Source organism: Nicotiana tabacum, chromosome 17 (genome assembly GCF_000715075.1).
Source record: "Nicotiana tabacum cultivar K326 chromosome 17, ASM71507v2, whole genome shotgun sequence".
Lineage (NCBI taxonomy): Eukaryota > Viridiplantae > Streptophyta > Magnoliopsida > Solanales > Solanaceae > Nicotiana > Nicotiana tabacum.
Genome location: NC_134096.1, coordinates 7,541,032 through 7,562,206, shown reverse-complemented (window position 1 = coordinate 7,562,206; position 21,175 = coordinate 7,541,032). Strand labels below are relative to the sequence as shown.

The following is a 21,175-nucleotide window of genomic DNA, read 5'->3' as shown; positions in this document are numbered from 1 at the left end:
AAGAAAATTAAGACAACACGTAACAATAACTTGGTAGTGGCCCTTCTTTGCTGATGAGAGACGTGGCTCTTTGGTTGTTAATTTCCGACTAGTTTCATATGAGAAAAAGGATGCCATAAAATAATTAAACAACATCCATTTCATTAACAACTACAATGGGAATATAATATTTTAATGAAACTTCCAAAACATAATAGATCTTAATAATTGCAAAGCCTTCCATAATGTAAAGGACAAAATACTAAAAAGAAAAGAAACCAGAAATGCAATGATCAGACAGTTTTACTAGACTAGCACAACTGTTATTGGACTTCTTACAGAGTGTGTAGTGCTAGCCCATTTCAAGAATCCTTGAACTACATCATTATTTGAACTATTGGTTGTTTCGGAAAAGATCACTCGGTATGTCAACTTTTGGTTCAACTTGGAGAATTTTAGAGTAGAGGGCTTAACAGTCACTGAAACTCGGGGTGGTAAACGATCTCCACGCTATAAAATGATTTAGCCTCCCCGACGTTAGTGACTGTTGTTGTATACATTTGAGAATTTGCTCCGAGTGTGATGGAAAATGAAGGGTAATTCAGTTGTGCTTGGGGAATACTTTTCACTTCCGAGCAATTCACCTTGCATTGTAGAATGTTTCTCATCTGTCGATTTGTGTAATTCAAACCACACAAATAAGGTATATAGTCTTTGAATGGGGTTATCATAAATTAGCCCCGGATCATTTGCTCTTGATGGATTGACATGTCCTGCTCCAATGGCAAAGACGTTAGCAGGTAGAAGCCTTTCATCCAGGATGGGCTTGTTGGCGAGGTTTACTGTATTAGCAGTTGTCATGATTGCTGACTTGATAGCTGCAGGAGACCAATTGGGGTGTGCGCTTTTCAACAATGCAGCTATTCCACTGAGGTGAGGACAAGACATGGAGGTGCCAGAAATAATATTGAAGGTAGATTTTGTATTTGTGTTGTTTTCAACAGAGGTAGGCCAAGCAGCAAGAATGTTAACACCAGGACCAATAATGTCAGGCTTCAAGATTCCAGGACTAGCCCAGCTTGGTCCTCGAGAAGAAAATGAAGCAACCACTGGTGCATTTCTATTGCCGATTACCGTTCCTTGAAATGTAATTCTGGCTACTGGTTTCTTTGTTGAATTCATATAGTCAAGAATTTTCATTCCATCATCATAAGTAATATCCAGTGCAGGAAGGACATGAGCACCGGCTAAAGTAGTAACACAATATTCTGGCTTATTGAAGATAATCATGCTAACACCTCCAGCATCGTTTACTGCTTGTCCTTTTTCACTCCTCGTATTAACACCACCTCCAAAGCACAAAAGTATTTTTCCTCTAATAGCAGGGTCAACCAGCATACCTTTATCGCAACCAATAGTGTCAATGTGATAGAATGTATGAGTCCACCAAACTGTATAGAGACCTGATCCTATAACAGTTCCCACAGAACTAGCTAATCTAACAGTAAGTAAATGACACGAGAGATTTTTACGTGGAAAAATCCCTGTTCCAGGGGATAAAAAAAACCACGACCTACATTGGTAGGATTTTAACTTCACTACTGAGCAACCTTTAGATTACAACCTATTGCAACCTAAGAATTAAACTCTTAATTCCCCACTAACTTGCAATACACCTATTACAAGCCACTTTGAAATACACCTATTACAAAGACTTCAACTTATGACTAACTCTAGTCACGACACAAGCTTACGGGTTTGTGATTTTTGAGGTTCCTAATTTAAGCTTCTAGATAAGCAAAGTAGGAATTACAATAAATAACCAATACAAAGATACAACTCAACTAAGGACATATAAAAGACTTGTTATGGAACTGGTCCGTAGTAGTGTTGCACTTTGTTCTTGATGCATTTGTGTCTTCAATGCTGGATAATCAGATCTTGAATGCTTTTGTTTGAATATCACAAGTGTTCAAGTGATGTTTTGTTGTAATGCTTCTTGTTAATATCCTTTGAATGACATCACTTAGATGATGTAAACACTTGGTTGGTAAAAAGCCCTTCCCAATGGGAAGTGACTGCTGCACTGTTTCTGTACTGTAGCATGTACAGTGCACGCAGTCACTTTTCAACTGTAGAGTTGACTTCGTACTGCTGTTAGGGAAGCTCCAAGGGATCAGGTACCTGAGTTAGTTCTTTTCTATCTGAAGTCATACAACTCACATTAGCTTAAGTCCATTGATGGATAAATATACTAAGTGTGCATCAGGTCCTTTATCTAGTTCTTGACAATAAGTTTGTTAAATCATCAAAACATAAATCTAAGATACTTTAAACCCATTAATTTCCCCCTTTTTGATGATGACAAACTTTAAAAATTGACAACCATTTGCAGAGCACAATAAACCAGATAAAGTACCAGGAACTTCACAAGTTCCCCCGGACTCTATGTTTCCCCCTTAATCAGACCCCCCCTGCTTCAATTTATCCTTCAATTTATCTTCCCCCTTTTGGCATCATTAAAAATACCCAAGCAAGCAATTAGCATAAAGAAATCTAGTCTAGCTAACTCATGCCACATTTGTGCACACAACATGATAGAAAAGAGAAGCAGAAAAAGACAAGCATTTAACAACAAAAGAGAATCTTCATTGATTTTTATAAAACATAAGCCTTTTCCATTACAGCAAAGGCAAGTTTGGACTGTTGAAAGCGGGAGCAGTACAGGTGAAATCCATCCACATAAAAAAAAAGACAAAAACAACTACCACAAGTCATCAAAACAAAATATAGAAACTTGACACTGGTCATTGGAAGATTTTCTTAGGGGGCACTAGAGGAGGAGGGCTTGGAGGAGGCAACAAGAGTGTTAAGAACAAGGTCAATCCGAGCATTTGCGGATATTTGCTCTGCGAGCAACTTCTCTCTCAGGTTCTCCACCTGTTGCCTGAGCTCAATATTTTCTTTAGACAGACGAGCAACTTCTTCACTTGATGAACTGGAGGGTCCTGGTGTTGTTATAGCCTGACTAAGCTGAGTCTCAAGAATAGTGTTCCTTGCCTTCAACTTCCTGATCTCCTCTGTGGCACTATTCTGGGCGTTGATTAGCTGTGAGATCGTCGAAGTGCTTCCCATTCCTCCAACCTTTTCAATACATTCACATTCCTCCAGTGTAGTTTTTGAGAAAGTTTGTTTCCTGGTCCCCATCTTGGGATTTCCAAAGGGTACATCAAAGAACTTGAAGACACGCGTGAGAAGAAAGCCATACAGAAGTCCATGGTTCACATCTTTGAAAGCTGCCACTTTCTGTATATGTTCAATCATAATGGCAGGCAAGTTGATAGAACGGAACTCATCTAGTGTTTCCATTAAGTATAGATCAGACATGGAAGTAATGGACCTTCTTTCAGCACGAGGGAGCAGAACCTTGTTAACCAACTCAAACAATAGTTGGTACACAGGAAGCATATCCTTCTTTGTACCCGTTCCCAATGCTGGACAACTTTTTCTTTCACAATGGTGTGCCTAAAATTAGAGCCACAAGCACCTCTCACAGATGACAACCCTTCAGATGGAACCTTGAGAATGTCCCCCAACACAATAGTATCCAATACCATATCCACTCCATTCACTAAAACACAGATGTGGTCATCTTCAACAGTGAAGAGGTCGGCATAGAAGCTTTTGACCTCATCCTCATATACTTTGGCCACATCCTCTTTGAACAGATTGCCCCACTGCTAAAATTACACCATCTCAAGAATTTGTCTCATACCCGCCATTTCAGAAATCTCTGGGTCAAAAGTGCGACCCCACAATACCTTTTGATGTCTCAACCTTTCTTGCCCTAGTACACTTACACTTTCACTTTTTTTGCAGAACCGGGTTCCCCAACAGTTTCCAACTTCCTTTTTGCCAAAATTGCTAATGGACTTGCCCTTACCACTTTATTTTACCAGAATATCATCATCAGACACAGATTCTTTCTCTACTTTTTACTAGTTTTTCAAAAACTTCCTTTGAAGCACTCTCAACAGATTGTTTCTTTTTCTGAGATCTCTGAACCAGGGAACTTGGTTCCTCTTGAGCATCCTCATCCACCTCTACTACTAAAATATTTTTGTCACACACAATTTCCCCTACCTTCATCAACCTCTTCTTCTTCTTCTTCTTCTTCTTCTTCTTCTTCTTCTTCTTCTTCTCCTTCTGCTTTTCTTCAGGGCAGACTCAAAAGCCTCCTTCTTTTGCAACCTTGTGGTAGGTCTCTTAGAAGGGGGATCAGGAGTGACCATGGGCTTTCTAATCTTGAAGCGAGCACTGAGAACCACATCATCCTGATCATCCTCATCACTAGGTCTTACAACAGGAGGGATAAACTCCAACGGCTCAGCGTCAAAGTGAGGAGAAGGAGCAGGGTTAAAGCTGACCTGGGAAGATGATTCCTGACCTGTTTCCTCAGGGAAGGGATCAGGTTCATCAGCAGGGTTCCCAATAGCTTCTTCAGGTGCAGGTGGTTCAAAGAGCACCATTGTTCTTTTTTCTCTTAAGAGCGGAGTCCCTTCCCCCTGAGACTCAGGCATGGTAGAAGGTCTTTCATTCACCAGTCCCTCAGCAGCAATGGACAATATGTTTTCAGTGGCCTCTTTTTCCTAAGACTCCATGGGAGCAACAGTGTCCAAGACTGGAGAACTTATGTATTGATCAATATCTTCCTCAAAAACCCTTTTTTGTTGAGTTTCACCCTTTTTTTCATCCTTCTTCTGGTTTTTGAGAGTATCAGGCAACAGAGAAGAAACGGTGTTGACTTTTGAGGTTTTTGAGTCCTCAACACTTAACGAAGGAATAGGGTCAGATGGAGTGGTGAGAGAGATAAGAGGTGAAAGGGAATCAGGTTTGGATATATCGGTGTCAGTAATGATGGAAGAGGGGATTTTTGGTGGTGTTTCGAAGGTGGCAGATGAGTCGAAGATGTTACCTTCCAAGGTAGGTAGGGTAGCTTGCTCTTCAGCCATGGTAGATAGTTAGATTGAAGATTCTGGAAGGATGGAGAGAGGAAGATGGATGATCGCTCAAGGTTAGGAATGAAGGATTTTTAAGGAGGGAAAGGATAATGATGAGGGAAGAGAGAAAAGGGTTCTGAAATGGCGGTAGGTTTGTGGGAAGATGCACCGTTGCATAGGAAAGTGAAAAGATTTGAAAGAAAAGACGTGATATACAAGGTCTGAAAAGGTGGATGACGTGGCGGTTAATTTTGTTTCTTTTGAGATACGCATGAGAAAAATACAAGACTACTAACCTGTGGTACAAGAACTAGGTTCCTGACCGGTCTTTTTAAAAAGATTTTCAACTCTCTTTTGCCGCTCATGCATTCTTCCTTCAGCTTCTATAATCATCATGCGTGTCTACCTGCAACGATATAGAAGTGAGTTAAGCTGGTGAAAACACTTTAGCTAGATTTACATGAATGTAATTTTCATAGCCATAGGGAAGGGAATTAGGTTCTCAATTTGGCTTGATTAACAACAGTGCCATCCTTTTTCTCTCAAAATGATCCCTGCTTAGAGCTTTGGTGAAGATATCTGCAATTTGGTCTTCTGTACTATGGAACTTCATGCAAATAAGCCCTTTCTCCACGTTGTCTCTGAGAAAATGATGTCTCACATCAATGTGCTTGGTTCTCTTGTGTTGGACCGGGTTTTTTGCCATGTTGAGTGCACTGGTGTTGTCACATAATAAAGGTACACAGTCAGTGTATACCCCAAAATCCTCCAATTGTTTTTTGATCCACAAGAGCTGAGCACAGCAGGACACTGCAACAACATATTCTACTTTAGCTGTTGAGAGAGCTACTGAATTTTGCTTCCTTGTACCCCATGTAATCAGACAAGATCCTAGGAAATGAGCTATTCCAGATGTGCTCTTCCTGTCCACAAGGTAACCTGCAAAGTCAGCGTCAACATAACCAACAAGATTAAAGTTGTCACCTGAAGGGTAATACAGAACCAAGTCCTGTGCTCCCTTATGATATTTCAGAATCCTTTTAGCATCTTTTAGATGAGATTCCTTGGGATTTGATTGAAACCTTGCACATAAACCCACACTGAATACAATATCTGGCCTGTTGGCAGTGAGCTAGAGGAGTGATCCAATAATGCCTCGATACATTTTTTGATTTACAGGAGAGCCAGATTCATCCATGTCTAGCTTAGCGGCAGTGGAAATGGGGGTGTCAATCACCTTTGATGCTTCCATATCAAACCTCTTCAAAAGCTTCTTGATATATTTCTGCTGACTAATACAAGTTCCCTTCGTGGACTGCTTCACTTGAAGACCCAAGAAAAAGTTCAGCTCCCACATCATGCTCATCAAGCTTGTTCCTGAATACCCACTTAGAGTCTAGGTACCAGGTGCTATACTTTGTTCCTATCAAATTGATGCAACTCCTCCTGCATAGTTGTGATCTAGTCTGCATCCTTCAACGCTTCCTTAATATTTTTGGGTTCTATTTGGGAGAGGAAGGCTGAGAAGGCAAGTGAATTTTTGGCTTTTGATCTAGTTTGGACTCCAGAATCAATGGGGGTTATTATATTATCGAGAGGATGGGAGCTTTTATGTTTCCAATTTGGAACCTGAATCTCATTAATGGAGGAACTAGGTAATCCTAAATGGTTCCCTTGAATTCCTCTTTCTGCTGCCTGTGGGATACTTTGAACTGCATCAGCTACTCTTTCTTCAGCTTTAGTGGTTCTGATGTGTGTTTCCTATTGAGTTGGAGAGGAAGAGGTTGCATTGTCTTCATTTTTCTCCTTCATTTGACTCATCATATCTTCCTTTCCATTTGCCATGTCGGTGATCTCTCCTGGAACCAGCAGTGGCTCACTGTCTTGATCATCCTTGTTGCTCTTCTCACCAGATGGAAGTGTCTCGTTAAAGATTACGTGAATATTTTCTTCCACACACTGAGTCCTTTTATTGTAAACCTTGTAAGCTTTGCTTTGAGAGGAATACTCCAGAAAAATTCCTTCATCACTTTTGGCGTCAAATTTTCCAAGCTGATCCATTCCATTGTTAAGAACATAGCATTTGCACCCAAATATTCTTAGGTGTGTCATATTGGGCTTCCTTCCATTGAGCAGTTCATAGGGAGTTTTGTTCAGGAAGGATTTGATTATGCACCTGTTCACCAAGTAGCAGGCTGTATTTATGGCTTCTGCCTAGAAGTTTTTGGCTATCCCACTATCAATAAGCATTATTCTAGCCATATCTTCAAGGGTTCTGTTCTTCCTTTTTACAACTCCATTTTGCTGTGGAGTTCTTGGAGCTGAGAAGTTATGGGTGATGCCATTTTCACTGCAGAATTCATAAAACTTGGCATTTTCAAATTCTGTTCAATGATCAGATCTGATGCAAGCCACTTTTGATTCCATCTTTACTTGGATTTTCTTGACAAAGGCTGCAAACACTTCGAAGGTCTCATCCTTGGTTCTGAGAAACAGTGTCCAAGTGAATCTTGAGTAGTCATGTACTATTACAAAAATATATCTTTTTCCTCCTCTGCTTGGCACTCTCATAGGGCCACATAGATCCATATGAAGGAGTTCAAGTGGCTTTGATGTGCTGACATCCTTCTTTGGCTTGATTGAGGATTTCACATGCTTTTCTCTAGCACATGCATCACACACTCTGTGCTCCTTGAATTTTGAATTTGGCAATCCACGAACCAGGTCCTTCTGTATCAGCTTGTTCAGAAGAGAGAAACTTGCATGTTTCAACCTTCTGTGCCATAACTCTGCATTATCATCAACTGCTTTCAAGCAGCTCATATCACCACTTTGTAGGGACTCGAAATCAACAACATAGATGTTCTTGTATCTTTTGGCCACTAGTACCACTTTACTAGTTACCAGATTAGTAACTGTGCACACCTTTGACAAAAACTCCACCTTGTTTCCTTTATCACAGATTTGAGAAACACTCAAGAGACTATACTTTAGACCATTTACATAGTACACGTTCTCAATTGAGTGTGAAAGAGACTTTCCAACTTTTCCAACACAAAAAATGTACCCTTTTTTCCCATTTTCAAAGGATACATTCCCTTCTTGCAGTGCTTTTAGTGAAAGGAAGTCCATGGTATTCCCAATCATATGCTTAGAGCATCCACTGTCCATAATCCATTGTTGACTGCTTCCTTTCACTATTCCCTGCACAGATAAATCAAGGGTTAGATTTAGGAATCCAAACAAGTTTGGGTCCCTTGAAATGAGAAAAGGGATGAATGAGAGCTCTTCTAGTCCATGCAGGCAATATGCGCTTTTTGTGAGTGGCACCTGGTCCTCTTCCACTAGTTACTTTTTCAGCAAAAACTTTGTTTTTCTGAACAGACTAGACTCTTGCTTGGCAATTTTCCTTGAAATGCCCATTGTTCCCACAGTGGGTACAAAGCCAGTTATTAGGTACAGTGACGTACTTGCCATGAGAGTTATAGGGAACTTTCTCCCTTTGGAACCCTATTCCCTGCCTGTTTTTACCATTATTAAAGTACATGACAGTAATAGCATCTAAGGACCAGGTCCACTTAAGAGATTTCTCAAGATCATTTTTTACTTTCTCCAATTCTGCTTGAAGCTGCCTATTTTTCTCAAGCTCAGCACACAAACTAGTTTTCACATTATTCAGCTCATTTTCAAGTTTAATATGTGCCTCACTAGCTACTTCCTTCCCTTTTTCAGAATTTCCAGGCCTATATTTTGCTTTAAGTCCCTCAATTGTTTCCTCTAGGTCTACGATTACCACTTAGAGATCATCTCTTTCTTGCTCAGTAATGGTAGCTTTCTCCACTAAGGCATTCTTTTCTTTACTAAAGTTCTCTGTGGTTTATTTCAAGTCAACTACAACTACCATTAAATCATCTCTTTCATGTTCTACACTAGCAATTTTTTCTATTAGAACCTCCTTCTCATTTTTCAGATTTTATGTAGTTTCCTTCAGGTCAACTGCACAAACCACCAAGTCATCTCTAGTCTGCTCAGCATATCCTAACTCTATGGTCAAGGCATCCTTATCACTCACAAGACTATGATATGCATCAATCAAAACATTAGCTAATTACATGAGTTTCTTGGGAGAGTAGGATTTCAGATTCCTCTAAACATCCCTAAAGTTTACCTCATCATTGTCATCATCTTCATCATCGTCTAACTGAGCCATCAAAGAAAATATTGAGTCATATTCATTTGCTTCATTTTCAACTGCCATCATGGAACTATCACCTGTATCATTTTCTTCTTCTGATTCACTGGAGGTGTTTCCCCATGCTGCAAGAGCTTGCTTCACAACATTGTTAGCTACGTTTTCCCTTTTGAAGCATTTGTTAGGAATTGGGTTCCTCTTGGCTGCTTTATCAGAGTTGTGCTTGAAATGCTCTTGCTTCATAAGAGGACAGTCCTTGATGAAATGCCCTGGCTTTTCACACTTATGACTGAGGTCATAATTCTTTGGTTTGCTGGAACTGCCTCTCTTTGGTATGCCTCCATTTCTTCGAACCATTTTTTGAAACCTTCTGGTAAGGTATGCCATGTCACTATCCTCCTCACTCGAATCATTATTTTCAGCTTTGAGTACCAGGTTCTTATCCTTCTTTGGTTCTCTTCTTTCACTGTCCTTCTTTCTCTTCATCTCATAGGTTTTCAGATTCCCAACTAGCTCGTCCATAGTCAATGTCTGCAGATCCTTGGCTTCAGTGATAACATTAACCTTACTTTCCCAGGAGCTGGGTAAAACGCTAAGAACCTTCCTCACGCGCTTGTTCCTAGGAATGATTTCTCCGAGAGAGTGTAGCTCATTTATAATGGAAGTGAATCTAGTATGCATGTCTTGAATGGATTCATCATCCTTCATTCTAAAGAGCTCATACTCAGTGGTGAGCATATCGATCTTGGACTGCTTTACTTGAGTAGTTCCTTCAGGTGCCGTTTGTAAAGCTTCCCATATCTCCTTGGCAGACTGACATGTTGAAATCCTATTATATTCATCAGGTCCTATACCACACACCAAAATCTTTTTGGCGTGAAATTTCTTCTTTACACCTTTCCTGTCAGCGTCATTGTACTCCTTCCTGGTTTTCGGCACCATTACAGCAGGTTCTCCTACCTTCTTTGTTGGGACATATGGACCATCACAAATAACATCCCATAACTCAGAGTCTTCTTCCATTATGAAGTCATACATTCGAGTCTTCCACCACCCATAGTATTGGCCATTGAATCTTGGGGGGCTGTAAGTTGATTGTCTTTCCTCAAAGTTTGGTGGAGCAACCATGGTGAGGATCCTCTCTAGGTGTTAACCTTTTAGAAAGAACCTGCTCTGATACCAATTGATAGAATGTATGAGTCCACGAGAGGTCCTATAACAATTCCCACAGAACTAGCTAATCTAACAGTAAGTAAATGAAACGAGATATTTTTACGTGGAAAAATCCCTGCTCAAGGGGATAAAAAAAACCATGACTTACACTGGTAGGATTCAAACTTCACTACTGAGCAATCTTTAGATTACAACCTATTGCAACCTAGGAATTAAACTCTTAACTCCTCACTAACTTGCAATACACCTATTACAAGCCACTTTGAAATACACCTATTACAAAAACTTCAACTCATGACTAACTCTAGTCACGACACAAGCTCTACGGGTTTGTGGTTTTTGAGGTTCCTAATTTAAGATTCTAGATAAGCAAAGTAGGAATTACAATAAATAACCAATACAAAGATACAACTCAACTAAGGACATATAAAAGACTTGTTATGGAACTGGTCCGTAGTAGTGTTGCACTTTGTTCTTGATGCACTTGCGTCTTCAATGTTGGATAATCAGATCTTGAATGCTTTTGTTTGAATATCACAAGTGTTCAAGTGATGTTTTGTTGTAATGCTTATTGTTAATATCCTTTGAATGACATCACTTAGATTATGTAAACACTTGGTTGGTACAAAGCCCTTCCCAATGGGCAGTGACTGCTGCACTGTTTCTGTACTGTAGAATGTACAGTGCACGCAGTCACTTTCCAACTGTAGAGTTGACTTCGTACTACTGTTAGGGAAGCTCCAAGGGATCAGGTCCCTGAGTTGGTTCTTTTCTATCTGAAGTCATACAGCTCACATTAGCTTAAGTCCATTGATGGATAAATATACTAAGTGTGCATCAGGTCCTTTATCTAGTTCTTGACAATAAGTTTGTTAGATCATCAAAACATATATCTAAGATACTTTAAACCCATCACAATGTCATTTGACGTATCAAATAGAGGGAAAAAGGTTACATTGGAAGCCTTTGCATGAAAGGTTGATGCGCCCTCGAACTCTTTATTGTTGCCAAGCTTAACAGTAGCCTTAATTTTTCTGTCAACAGTGCTAGCACCTACTGTCAGAATCCATGGGGCTTCATTTGCAAGATTTCTATCTAGTGGACCGCTATTACTAGTGGAGCAACTTACAAGAATGCCTCTTTCTGTTGCACGATATGCACCAAGCGTGATGGGATCATTATCAAAGTTACTGTTGAATTTGACAAGATTAATGTGAACTAGTGTGAACATTTGAAGCCTCCTTTTAGGAAGAAATTGGTAGATGCATTTTTTATGCATTTACATTGCATGTTGACACTTAATATGATGTCATGCATGATATTATTAAGGCCATTTCCCTTCTATAAATAGCAAGGGTTTTGTTCATTTGTAAACATCTCTCACTTGCCTTCTTATCTCCTAAGTCATTTGAATCTTCTTTCTCTCTTGTAGTATTTCACTTGTATTTTTGGAGTGAAATAAATTTGAGTTGATTGTGTCCGAGGACTAGGCAAAAATCAAATTTTGCCGAACCTTGTTAATTTTTGGTGTTCATTTTATTATTGTCTCATTTACTATTTATTAACTACCTTTAGATATAGTAGTTGTGATTTAATCACTCTATATATATTCGGCTTCCGCAATAATAGGTATTAGAGCCAAGGTTCTAACTTAATATGCTCTGCGGTTGCAGCATAGTCTGAACTTCCACATCATAAAAGAATTACTTTGGTGTTCTGTACTGTCACCAAATAAATAGTATCTGTAGCAAAAATGGGAGATAATAAAAATGAAGAGTCCACATCGGGTGTCAGTAATACGTCACTGGCATCTTCGTTCATGACAAAAATTATGTCAAATGCAAAATTTGCAGTTGAAATTTTTGACGGATCAGGATATTTCGGGATGTGGCAAGCTGAGGTTCTTGATGTCCTTTTTCAACAAGGGGTAGATATTTCCATAGAAGAAAAGAAACCAGACAATATCGGAGAAGGAGATTGGAAGATTATCAACCGCGTTGCTTGTGGTACTATTCGATCTTACCTCGCAAGAGAACAAAAGTATCCATACACAAAAGAAACTTCTGCAAGTAAATTGTGGAATACGTTGGAGGATAAATTCTTGAAGAAAAACAGTCAAAAAAACTTTACATGAAAAAAAGACGGTTACGCTTCACATATGTTTCTGGTAATATAATGAATGATCATATCACCATCTTTAATAAGTTGGCGACAGATTTGCAAACTATGGACGTGACTTTTAGTGATGGAGATATGGCCTTAATGTTATTAAGTTCACTTCCCGATGAGTACGAGCACCTCGAAACTACTCTACTTTATGGGAATGATGAAGTGTCTCTCAAAAAAGTTTGTTCTGCCTTGTACAACTATGAACAAAGAAAGAGAGAAAAACAAAAGAGTGGAGAAGGAGAAGCACTGGTCGTGAGAGGTCATTCTCAAAATCATATGAGAACGAAGAAAGGAAGATCCAAGTCAAGATCCAGACCCAGCAAAGATGAATGCGCCTTTTGCCGAGAAAAGGGGCACTAGAAGAAAAACTGTCCAAAGTTGAAAAACAAGGCCAAACCTAACAATGGGAAGGCTATCATGGATTCAAATGTAGTTGATTGTGACGACTCTGATTTCTCACTAGTTACAACTGAGCCATTCAAACCATCTGACATATGGCTGATGGATTCAGCTTGTAGCTATCATATGTGTCCCAACAAGGACTGGTTCGTTAATTTTCAAGAAAGAGAATGTAGAGTTATTCACACCGCAAATAACAATCCTCTTAACACATATGGTATTGGTTCAATCTGATTAAGGAACCATGATGGATTGATCAGAACATTAACAGATGTTCGATATGTACCGGAATTGAAGAAAAATTTCATTTATGTAGGAGCCCTAGAGTCAAAGGGGCTCAAAGTCGTTGCAGAAAATGGGGTAACGAGAATATGCTTCGGTGCACTAGTGATAATGAAGGGAATTCGGCGAAATAATAACATGTATCACTATCGCGGTAGTACAGTTATTGGGACAACAATAGTGACATCCAGTGATGACAAGGAGGCAGAAGCAACCAAGCTATGGCACATGCGCTTGGGACATGCTGGAGGAAAATCCTTGAAAATTTTATCAGATCAAGGATTGTTAAAAGGAGTAAAGACTTGCAATTTGGAGTTTTGTGAGCATTGTGTCAAGGGGAAACAGGCAAGGGTTAAATTTGGAACAGCTATCCTTAATACTAAAGGTATTTTGGATTATGTTCACTCTGATATTTGAGGTGCTTCCAAAACACCTTCATTAGGTGGGAAACACTATTTTGTAACCTTTATTGATGACTTTTCCCGAAGAGTGTGGGTGTATACTATGAAAACCAAAGATGAGGTACTGGGAAATTTTCTCAAATGGAAGGCGATGATAGAGACTCAAACAGGCAGAAAGATAAAGTGTCTTCGCACAGATAATGGCGGAGAATACAAAAATGATCTTTACAATAAGATTTATGAAGATGATGGCATTTTGAGACATTTCACCGTCAGAAATACACCACAACAGAATGGAGTGGCAGAACGCATGAACCAGACTTTGCTGGAGAAGGTTCAATGTATATTGTCCAATGCTGGCTTGGGCAAAGAATTTTTGGCTGTGGCAATAACATATGCATGCCACTTCATTAATCGCCTACCATCTGTCGCTATTGGTGGCAAGACACCATTTGAAAAATGGTATGGAAAACCTGCTGAAGATTATAATTTTTTACATGTGTTTGGCTCAATTGCATACTATCATGTGAAAGAGTCAAAATTGGATCCGAGAGCAAAGAAAGCTATATGTATGGGGATTACTTCTGGAGTCAAAGGATACCGATTATGGTATCCAGAGAAAAGAAAAATTATATTCAGCAGAGATGTTACCTTTGATGAATCTGGCATAATATATAAGGTGACAGTTGAAGATGTCAAACAAACTGATGGTACTTCAAAGCAGGTGGAGTTGAGGGAAAATTAATTTTCCCAACATAGGGAGAAAACGAGGAAACGATAGATGATTTTCCCTTGGAAGAAGAGTTAGTGGAAGGGGAGATTCCAACTCAAGAACCCCAACAACAACTTGAATCAATAGCAACCAGCAAGCCAAAAAGAACAATAAAGAAACCTGTTCGTCTCATAGAGACGGTGGCTTGTGCAACCTCAATTGTAGCTGATGATGTTCCTACCACTTATAAAGACGCAGTCCAAAGTTTAGAAGAAGATAAGTGGAGGATTGCCATGAATGAAGAAATGTAGTCCCTTCATCAGAATCGCACATGGAAATTGGCCAATCTCCCGAAGGGCAAGAAAGCAATTGGGTGCAAATGGGTATTTGCAAAGAAAGAAGGATTTCCTAAACAAGAAGATGTTCGCTGCAAAGCAAGATTTGTGGCCAAAGGGTACGCTCAAAAGGAGGGAATTGGTTACAATGACGCATTTTCTCCGGTCATGAAACACTCCTCCATTAGAGTTTTGTTGGCTTTGGTAGCACAGTTGAATTTGGAACTAGTTTAGTTAGATGTAAAAACTGCATTTTTACATGGAGACTTGAAAGAAAAAATCTATATGACTCAGCCAGAAGGATTCAAAGTTGCTGAAAAGGAAAATATGGTGTGCAAACTTAAAAAATCATTCTACGGATTGAAACAATCTTCTAGACAATGGTACAAACAATTTGACAAGTTTATGTTGCAACAGAAGTACAGAAGAAGCAAATACTTTCATTGTGTGTATTTGCGCAAGCTTGAAGATGGATCCTTCATATATCTTTTCCTATACGTTGATGATATGTTGATAGCTTCCAAAAGTCAAGAGAAAATTGGGAAGTTGAAGATACAACTAAGAAAGGAGTTCGAGATGAAGGATTTAGGTGAGGCGAAGAAAATTCTTGGCATGGAGATAAAAAGAGATAGACATTCAAAGAAACTCTATCTATCTCAGAAAGAATACTTGAAGAGAGTAATAGATCGATTTGGCATGAATGAGAACACGAAGTCGGTTAGCACTCATCTTGCTCCTCACTTTAAGCTTAGTGCTGCTTTGTCGCCGAAGAATGAAGCTGAATGAGAGTATATGTCAAGAGTACCATATGCGAAGTCGGTTAGCACTCCTCTTTCTCCTCATTATCAAAGTTACTATTGAATTTGACAAGATTAATGTAAACTAGTGTGAACATTTGAAGCCTCCTTTTAGGAAGAAATTGGTAGATGCATTTTTTATGCATTTACATTGCATGTTCACACTTAATATGATGTCATTCATGATATTATTAAGGCCATTTCCCTTCTATAAATAGCAAGGGTTTTGTTCATTTGTAAACATCTCTCACTTGCCTTCTTATCTCCTAAGTCATTTGAATCTTCTTTCTCTCTTGTAGTATTTCACTTGTATTTTTAGAGTGAAATAAATTTGAGTTGATTGTGTCCGAGGACTAGGCAAAAATTAAATTTTTCCAAACCTCGTTAATTTCTGGTGTTCATTTTATTATTGTCTCATTTACTATTTATTAGCTACCTTTAGATATAGTAGTTGTGATTTAATCACTCTCTATATATTCGGTTTCTGCAACAGTTACGACTACCTTCACCAAGGGAAAGAGATAGGATGTCAACACCATCATCAATAGATGCGTCCATGGCAGCTAAAATATCACCGTCAGCGCAACCAGAAGAGTCACAAACCTTATAAATTTCCAAACGAGCAAGAGGGGCAACCTCAACTGCAGTGCCGTTAGCATTCCCATACACATTGGCACCTTCCACAAAACCTCCAGCAAAGTGTGGGTTCCATGTACAACATCATCTATTGGTGAATGACTGTTTTGTATGTAGGACCTCGCACCAATGAGCTTGTTGTTACACTTTGTAGTGAAATTAGATTCACACTTGCCCTTCCATTTAGCAGATGGAGGAAACATTCCATCGTCGTTAAATGAATGATGGTCAGGCGAAATGTCAGTATCCAAGAATCCAATAATCACACCTTTTCCATAGTTTGAATCCTTCCATAAACCCATGTTCTGCTGCAATCCAAGAAAACTTGGACTATGAGTAGTGTGTAAAGACAATATCCTCTGTGGTTGTGCAGATACAAAGCCTAGTTTCTTCTCCATTTCTTTCACTTGTTCTGCTGATAATCGTGCAGCAAAGCCTTTCATCACATTTCAATACGAATGAATCAACTGCGGATCTTCGTTTGAGTTAGAGCTTGCTATGGACTTTTGCAAGAAAGAGTAGTACCAGCTCTCCAAATCCATTAATGATGATTGAGTGGAAATTTGGCTTTCTGGGGACTCAACGTGAACTATTTAAGTTTCTAAAGGGCTCTGAATAGTTGACCATGAGTAACAGCTAATCATGCTGATGTTTTATACTTCAATACCACACAAGAGGAGGGGGTGATTTGTGTGGTGTCTAATTTTCACGTACACAAATTATAGAAGGACCTGGTTCTTCTATGTGTTCCTTATAATACTATTGCGGAAATAATAAATAAGGAAAGTAAAGAACACAAGTATTTTTACGTGGAAAATACCCGGCTCAAAAGGTAAAAAAATCATGACCTACTACTCATTAGGATTTTCCCCAATTACTTCACTAAATCACTGAGCCAAAATAACATGTACAAAACTCTTTGTAAGCCTAAGGATTACCTTTAATCCTATTGTGGCAACCAACCTCTAACTGTTGCGACAACTTCAAATTAACTCTAACTTGAATACTCAGAGTACCTAATACAATTGCTTCTAGATAAAGCTGAAAGGTACAATTTGAAAATGCCTACTACAATTGAACTAGAATAAAAGACACACACTTGGAACTGGTTCTTCTATCTAGTTCATGTAGCTTCAGGTTCGCACACTTGAATCACACAAAAATTGCTTGCAAAATGCCTTTCTATTTTGCTCTCAACTCACGTTTAACTTTAGCTTTTGTGCGTGCCTGTAAAGTGAGAACATCCTGTAATATATAGAGTTAGTAGAATAGGAAATAACTGGAGTTCCAATGCTATACTCTTCTTTGGTGGAAGAGTTCTAGTTAACCTCAACTTCTAACTCCTTTCTAATCTTGGATAGTGTTCTCTTTGAGTAAGGAGTCATTCTCCTTATCAATTACGCAACCATTTCTATCAGGAGATATCATATATAATAAGTTAAGATTATATCCCTCACGTGCATCCCTTGTGCTTGAATTTACCCGTGTCTGTGTACACTGTAGATGGACCTGGTTCATGCTTAAGTTCCTTGGGCTAACAAATCCCCCCTTTTTTATGACGACAAACTCTGTGCTTCTCATAAGCGTAGGGACTGTTTCAACTCAGCTCAACATCAACACAAAGTTAGAACATTTTACCTTTTTAAAGTCACTAATTATCAAGGACCAGGTTCATTAGGTTATAAACATCGCAGTCCAAAGTAAAAGCACAACCTAATTCCCCCTTTTGGCATCATCGAAAAGTTGCATAATCATGTTAGATAACTAGATTTCAATAAAAATTACTCATGGCCACTGGGGCTACTTCAAATGCAATCATGGATTTAAGCATCATTTATCAATCTAAGGATATTAGCCATCTAAGAAATATCAACAAACAATTAGAGCAAAAAGTAGTGAATTTCATTGTAGATAAGATCCTACCACAAAGCATAAAAATAAATAAAAACACCGGATCATGAGCAAAAGAAACAAAAAAATCCCGAATTGGGTCACTTGTTGGCCTACACTAGGCTAGGAGGCTTAAGGCTGGGAAGGATCGGGTTCTTGGTTTTTGGCTTGGAGTAGTTTCAGCATATCTTGAAGAATTCCATCATTCTTCTCCTTCTTTTTTACCAGCTCAGCTCTGAGAGCATCTCTCTCAGTCTCTACTTCAACCAACCTCTTCTTCAACCTATCAATCTCATAATCCTTAGCCCCACTTTCTTACACCAAAGCTCGTACTTTGCTGTTTATTGGTACCGTTTTGGATGAACCAGGTTCTTTGGCAGTGGTTTGGACTTCATAGTCACAAGTAGTTAGAGTGTTTTCCCTAAAATGATCCTTGTTTGTACCAACTTCCCATTTCTTGATGGGTACTTTGAAGTGTGCAAGTACAACCATGAGAATAAAACCATAGGGTATGGCATGAGTTTTGGTTCCATTTAGAACCCTGCCAAGAAGCTGGATGATAAATCGAGGCCAATTGATTTGCCTCCCACTGTCCAAACATTCCATAAGGACTAGGTCCATGAATGTGGCAATGTGCTTCCTTTCCTACCTTGGCAGCACAACTTTGTTAACAAATTCGAACAAAACTTTGTGGGGTGGCTTCATCTCACTTTTGTAAATAGCCTTGGGCTCAAACTCCTCTTCATTGTCACCAAACTTCCTAGTAATGGCAAGGGCAACAGGGAGATTCTCTAGAATTGGCCATTTGAGCTTCTTATAATCATTGTACCCTTCAGTAGGTATACCTAAGATCTCTCCCAGTTCTTTATCATTAAAACTCACTGTCACCCCGTGGACCACACTGGTGACCTTACAATCTTTGATCTCACAATTCGCCATGAACTCCACAATCTCAATTCTGGCCAGCTTTCCATCCATCTGAAAGACCATGTCCTTCCAACCTTGCAACTATATCTTCTCCAGCAGCATTAACATCCTTTCCTCCTCCAAATCCCTGAGGAGTCTACCTTTCAAGATGGTTCTCTTCCCAAACATAACCATCTTGTCCTTCTCAACATCAGATTCTTCTTCTTCTTCTCCACTCCGCTCTTCTTCCTCCACTATTTTCACTTTTCTCGATTTCAATACAGACCTAGTTCTTTTAGCAGAGTAAATTGCTCAGCAGACTTTGTCTTTGAATCAGACTTCTTTGTGGAAGTCTTGAATTTCTTAGCCTTTGGAGTCACAACACTCACTTCTTCTGTCTCCTCTTCATCCCGAAGGACCAGGTCCATCTCATCAATTGCAACTGCCTCAATAGGCTCAACCATCCTCTTATTTCCCTTAGCATCAGCTTTTTTCTTACTTTCTTCTAAGGCTTTTTCCAGCTCAACCTCACTTTGCTTCTTCTGACTCTTTGTATATCTTCCTCTTGTAGGAGGAGTCTTTACAGGGATAGACGATGCATCCTTTCTTTTATTTTTTGCCCTAGCAGTACCAGGAACTTTCACTCATAATCTCCTTTTCCTTTTAGGATTGTAATTGTCAGATACCTTTCTCAGTAAGTCTGCGAGGGTTTCCTACTCAGATGGAACATGTTCTTGAGCATCTTTCCCTAATTGAACTAATCCCTCAGCAGCTTCTCCAGATCCACTTCCCTCTATTTCTCTCACACTCTCTTCTTCTCTAGCAGATTCCTCACTCTAAACTACCATATCACCTGATTCTTTAGTTAAACCAACAGGAGTGGTGAAAATTCAGCCACTCATTTTTCCATTCCCCTCACAGCACTTTGATCGCCCTCTCTCTCTCTCTTTTTCTTTACTCTTTACATTTTTACCACCAATATTTCCAGACACAGTTGTTTCAACACCAGCCACAGTTCCTACTAGAACAAACCTAGTTTCTAGATTTGTAGCAACTTCAGAGATAATTTCAGGAGTAACTTTTAGGCCAGATGTTACCTGCTCTGTCTCAGAAGAAACAGTTTCTTCCCTCTTAGTTGCAGATTTGAATGATTCATCAAATTTCTGGGGTTCTTCTTCCCTACTAGCTTTTAATTTTTCATTTATTTTCTTGATTTGTTCTCCGACAACGAAAACCTTGCGAGCCATTATTTTACCCTTCCTTTCTTAGATATGGGAGTAGTTGAAGGTGTAGTAGATGGTGTGGGTGAGGTTTTCTTGGGTGATGATGAGGGATTCTCAGAGGAGTTAGCCGTTTCTGTGCTTACGTATAAGAAAAGATGAGTTTGAGTGTTTTTGGAAGATGAGAGAAGATGGAGAGTATTTTGATGGCTTGAAAATTTGAAGTGAAGAAACACTAGGCCTAATAAATTTAATAAGGGGGTGTTTAATTGGGTAACGATAGCCTTTCAGAAGTCTAATCAAACAGAAATTCAGTTTGAAAAGATGTTAAAGAGTGTCCCTAGAATCTAGGCACTTTTAGACTCCTTTTGAATGAAACTGGTTCATTTTATAACGGATAAGTTCAAAGGGGTTTGGGATTAAATGGTACTCTTCTACTAATCATGATCCAAATATAATTATCCAAAATATGCATAGTGGAGAATACATACCAAGTAATCTTGATGAACCAGGTTCTTCACTGAGAAATCTCTTGTGTAAGTCTGAATTTTCCAAGAAAATAGAGATAATATCATTAGAGATTAATGAGTCATTTTAGCACATGGCACAAGAGTATACTTATGAAAGTATGAGACTAAGCAAAATTTAATCTAATTATGTACAAAAATTCACAATTTTCTAACCAATTTTTGAGTTAGAACTCGTTCCTTTTAGGTGATCTTAATCATCTCTAATTCTAACTTGTTCCTTTCAAAGTGATCTCTACTTGGAGATTTTGTGAATATGTCAGATATTTGCTTGTCAGTAGCATAAAATTCTACATTGATCAAACCCTTCTCATAGTTGTCCCTCAAAAAGTGATGCCTAATATCTTTGTGCTTAGTTCTTTTATGATGAACCGGGTTCTTGGTCATACTAATTGCACTAGTGTTATCACAGAATATAGGGATACAACCTACATCAATTCCAAAATCCATTAATTATTGTTTGATCCACAACAATTCAGCACAACATGAGGCAACATTAACATACTCAGCTTCAGTAGTAGATAAGGCCACATAATTTTGCTTTTTGGTAGCCCAAG

The 21,175-nt window shown here is 39.0% G+C and overlaps 1 pseudogene; it reads right to left on the bottom strand.

The window, feature by feature from the left end:
• Positions 1 to 164: 164 nt before the first annotated feature.
• On the bottom strand, positions 165 to 16,719 carry LOC142171503 (subtilisin-like protease; annotated as a pseudogene).
• Between the last annotated feature and the right edge of the window lie 4,456 nt (positions 16,720 to 21,175).